Source organism: Octopus sinensis, linkage group LG5, assembly GCF_006345805.1.
Source record: "Octopus sinensis linkage group LG5, ASM634580v1, whole genome shotgun sequence".
Taxonomy (NCBI): domain Eukaryota; kingdom Metazoa; phylum Mollusca; class Cephalopoda; order Octopoda; family Octopodidae; genus Octopus; species Octopus sinensis.
The window spans coordinates 43,797,611-43,803,048 of NC_043001.1; positions in this window are offsets into that span (position 1 = coordinate 43,797,611).

Sequence of the window (5,438 nt, forward strand, 5' to 3'; positions counted from 1 at the left end):
CGACTGTACTAGGAGAGGTGATGAGAATGGCTCCTTTAGTACACCACACAATCGATACAATAAATGCGAAAAGAATAAATGAGCATAAGTGCCAGAAGGAAAAGAGAGACACAACCGGGCAGAATGTTTAAGAGAATATTTTATTTATATATTAACATGTGTGTGCATGTGTCATATATACATAATAATAGACAGGCCGTCATGTGTGTACAAACATGGATGTATGTGTGTGCGATAAGTACAGAGCATTGAGAGAGTCTATAATAGAATGTTAGAAGAATGTTCAGACACAAGGATGATAAATACCAGTTCGTAGTCAACGTACACAATAGGTGAAGTGCTGTAATAAGAAGTTGTGGCAGTAATGCAGAGCTGGTTGCCGGTTACTCAATACAGGAAGTTCTCGCAGGTTGTATTTGCTGCTAACCATGGTGAAGTAATTTACAAACAGTGTTGAGATAGAACCTGTGCAAGGGTTGCTGTGTATGTAGAGAGATGTTGTTGATGATGTTAAGAAGATGGAGGCGACAGAGATGGAGGTCTTGAATGCTGCTGGACGAAGTTGTGTCTCCATGTGGCTGCTGGTGTGTTGTCACTGTAACTGGCTGTGTCCTGTGTGGTCAGTGGCTAGACCTTAAAAGGTCTGGAACCGAAAGACATCGAGACAGAGTGAAACTACAGTTTTATAGCATGCTATTGGCTCACTGGAAGTTTGTAAGAGACTGTCTCATGTGACCTTATCAGAAGGCTTGGTTGGGTTGCATATTGGCGCGCAATAGAGCAAGAGACAAATTGCACCAATACCAACCAATCAGAGTAGTGGACATAACAGGGTCCAAAAGGGCGGCCGAAGGCTAGCTGTTATCTACAACATCCATATTTATGTACATATAACAGAGAGGAATTTCCCTCAAGTCGTATGTAACAGGACTATTTATTTGACAAGAAGCATGTTGCTGAAATGAAAGAGAGGTTCTGTTTGCCTGTAGTCATAATCTGATATTCACCATGTGTAATGTCAGTGTGCATACTTGACAGAGTGTTAGTGCCTCGAGAGAAAGGTTGGACCTAAGAAACATCAGATGTGGTGTGCAAGAGAGACGACCATGCTGGTACGGTCATGTGGTAAGAATGGATGTCGATAGCTGTGTGAAAAAGTGCCACACCCTAGCAGTTGAGGGAACCTATGGAAGAGATAGACACAGGAAGACCTGGGATGAGGTGGCATGACCTTCAAACATTGGGCCTCACCGAGGCAATGACTAGTGATCGGGACCTCTGGAAATATTCTGTGCTTGAGAAGACTTGGTAAGCGCAAGTGAGACCATTACCTTGTGGCCTATGCTAGGGGTGTAACCAGTCCACTTATGCATGCCTTTCCTTCATTGGACACTAAACTCTGCTTGGGAAGACTTGTTGAGGCAAGTGAAATCGAAATCAAATTTGATGACTGGCATCCGTGCTAGTGGAGTGCTATGAGTACCATACGAGTGAGATCGTTGCCAGAGCAACAAGTTGGCCTCCGTGCCGATGGCACATTAAAAACACCATTTGAGCGTGATCATTACCTGCGTCGCCTTACTAGCACTTGTGCTGGTGGCACGTGAAAAAACATTCGAGCAAGGTCATTGCCAGTGCTGCTGGACTGGCTCCCGTGCAGGTGGCACATAAAAAGCACCATTTGAGCGTGGCTGTTGCCAGTATTGCCTGACTGGCACTCGTGCCGGTGGCACGTAAAAGCACCCACTACACTCTCGGAGTGGTTGGCATTAGGAAGGGCATCCAGCTGTAGAAACGCTGCCAGATCAGATTGGAGTCTGGTGCAGCCATCTGGTTTTCCAGACTTCAGTCAAACCGTCCAACCCATGCTAGCATGGAAAGCAGACATTAAACGATGATGATGATGAATGTAATTCTTTGTCCATTTGAACATTAAGAAGATTGAAAAGGAGCATGTTTATAAGTTATTCTAATTATTATGCTTATCTTTCTGAAGTGGCCTTCAAATTCTCAGACATTGATAATATGTTCTGTAAATAACTACGTTATGCTGTTTTATATATATTATTACTTTTATTACAGTAACAGACTTTGAGTGTGGCAATAACACTAAAAACTTCACTGTCACCTTTTTCTATTGTTATTGAACAAAAGATGACATAGTTAATAGCAATTGCATTTTAGTTAGTAATATGAATAGTATCTCTTTCCAGTTAGTAATAGGCATATCTGATTTTATGCAACAAAATCTCTCAGTTACAGAGTTTTATTGTTATTACTTGGTTGTAATACATATATTGGAATCTTAATATATGAAATGCAAAGTCACTCTAGAATGTCACATACTGTGATGTCTTCTCCAGTGCCAACTTGATGTGTTCAGCTACCAACCCAAGCTCGGCTACACATTTGGCTGAGAAGAGCACATGGTCAAAATATCAGTTGCTCTCTGACAAGTTTACTGTTGAGCCTGTGGTAGTGGAGACCTCCAGCACTCTTGACCTTTGGACCATATCCCTGCTTATCACTATAGCCGAGATGGCTATCTGCAAGTACAAGCCCTGTAAGTCAGATTGTCTGTTTCAGCGCATCTCCCTCACCATCCTCCTGGGGTAACACTTTTCCCATTTTATCTGTTGGGAACATTAAGCAGTTTGAATTACAAGGAACTAAGAGAATGTAAACATTTCATAGCTAATATTGCTGTTGACAGGAATGAAAAGTGGGTCATGTGTTTAGTGGTGTCAAGTAGAATGCATGAAGCCACTTTGCAGGTCTGATGCAGTGGTGCATGAAACATTGTTCTTTTGTGATTGAGATGTTTAAAAACTATCAGTGGATATCAAATTATTAATGGGTTTGTTTCCAGTTTGTGTGTCACACTGGAAAGAGAGTGCAGTAGTTGTGATCAAGGGATGGAAGGGTTAAAAAAGAAAATTTACAAAGAGGTAGAGAAAATTGTGATGTGAAGGAGGAAAAGATGGAAGCAGAGAGAGAATTATGGTTGTCTTACCTGAGTATCTGGAAGGGTCACTCACAGGGTCCACAAGCTCTGTCTGCCACTGTACTATCTATCTATGTGGAAGGGGCTGCTCACAAAATCAACGTGATCTGTCTGCTACTGTACCATCTAACAGGTCCACTTTCATACGCTATCCACTGCCAACTGCCTGCTCATGCCTTGCCAACCCTGCATGCCCACTGTGGCCCTTCTGGTGGGACTCACTGGCCACACTTCCAACAGGACATGCATACTCCTTCACTTCCAGTCCTTCCTTACAACACAGCCTGGCTCATAACACCACATGCCCCCACCCAACCGATCTGATGATCATTCAACCAACTTGCCCATTCCTTCTCCTTAACCCTGACCACACGCCTTAACTTGTCTCATAATCAGCCAACCAGTGAGGAGGGCACCACTCCCTCTGTGACCGCCGTGGGACTTCAGGACTGGCCTCAGTCCCTGGCATGTTGCTGCCAGCTTCGTCCTCTTGTCCATTACTGTTGTTTCCATCCTCCATCGCATTGATGATCCTGCGCACATCCAAAACATGATGTGGCATGTCATCTATGGACACATTGTTATTCAAATTTATTGTTCCCTTTCCCCATTGTGATGTGCACTGAAAATTTGGGGTTTAAATCCAGACTTCTTCCCCGACTTGCACAAAGGCATGCTCTTTCTCTTCTGTGGATTGTGGCAATGCAGTACATGTATTTCTCAACTCATACTTGAATATTTCCTTGTATGGAACTGAGTCCTCACTCTATCCCAACCAGGGCAACATATTATACCAAAAAATGGCCTCGATTGGTGAGATGTGGCCCCTCTCTGCTATGGTCTTGATGGTGCAATGATGCTTCTCTACAACCCTATTGCCACTTGGCTGGTACGCTGCCCTGAAGAAACGGCTAACACGTTTCCCTCAGCACCGCCGAGTGAAATGCAGTGCCATTATCCACAAGCAGCTCATCCACAGGGCCTCATTCTAGGAATATCTCATTTAGTATTCTTGTGATTTCCTACATGTTCCCCACCTTCATCTCCCTTCATATGGCCAACTGCTCCACTTGACAGTCGACCATCGAGAGGTATGCCGGTAGTGCATCATGTCCACTGCCAGACGTTTCCAGTTGTGTTCCACTGGAATGCTTCCTGCCTCATTCCTGGAGCAGTGTCAATGGACTGGCACCTGTCACAGCTCCCAACTACTCTCTGCACACTCTGCCTGGTCACATCAGAGTCAACTTTCCTGACTAGGAACAGGATCCCGTCCACCCCCATGTGATGCATGGAATGCAGTCTTCTCAGCTCTGTGTCACTCAGTTGATACACTGCAGCCACTCCTTGCTCCAGATCCTCCGACACCTGCAGCCAGGCTTTCTTTACTCTAGTCAGGACGTCCACTGTATTCCTCTCAGAGGGCACAAAAACCACACTCAGCCTCAAGTCAAACTTGGCCGCTAGCTCATCCAGAATTCCCAAACAGCATCTTATCAGCATCTTTGTGCCCCCTTTGGTTCACATCCTCCGCTTGCTGGTGACCACTGATCCCACCCATTTAAATACAGTGGCCGAATATTATTATTATTATTATTATTACCCTGCATGCATAAGCAAAAGCAGGGTATTGTAGTTGGTCATCTTAGTCTGTTTGCCCGTGTGTTTGCAAAATTACTGGAAAACAGCTGAATGGATTTTCACCAAATTTGGCAGAAATACTCATTGGTAATTGGTTTGAACTCATTCAATTTTGGCAGATGGGTGAATCAAAATGTCTGTCTTTTCTTACACATAAATATATGCGTGAACGATAAGCAGGGGAAATAACTCTTGATGTCATTTTGTTGAAATATGAATTTTGTTTGAGAATATATTTACTAAATTAAATTCTATTTTATCCTTGTGTGTATGCAGAGTATGCATCGCTTCTCTGATGCCTTCCCCCCCCATTATTATTATTATTATTATTATTGAGTGAGAGAGCAGTGCATGCCATCAAAGTGACACGGGTAAAATATACGAAGCCCAGTATATCCATCATGACTACCCGTCTGATAAGGGTACACCAGGCACATGCATCACAACTATATGTGCGCGACATGGTGATCTCATATCAAGATAAATAGCACATGACCTTGCAGGTGGGGCCCAGTTAGAATTTTCTTCTGGTCGAGTAACCCATCCTGCTCAAAAGCTCCCTGAATTAGGGTTGTTTAAGAATGTTGAACGAAACACCCATGTTTCCAGAGGTGAATTATTCAAACCCCAAAGAATCCCTCTTAACACATGGCTATGATGCTCCCCCACTACTTCTGCTCATGATCAGAGATGCACATATCGTCAGCCACTAAGGGACATGCTCAGCTGGTTAAGGTCAAGCAATTGACAAGCAAATCTGTGGTATTGAGCAGAATATTTGCTGTAGCCCATC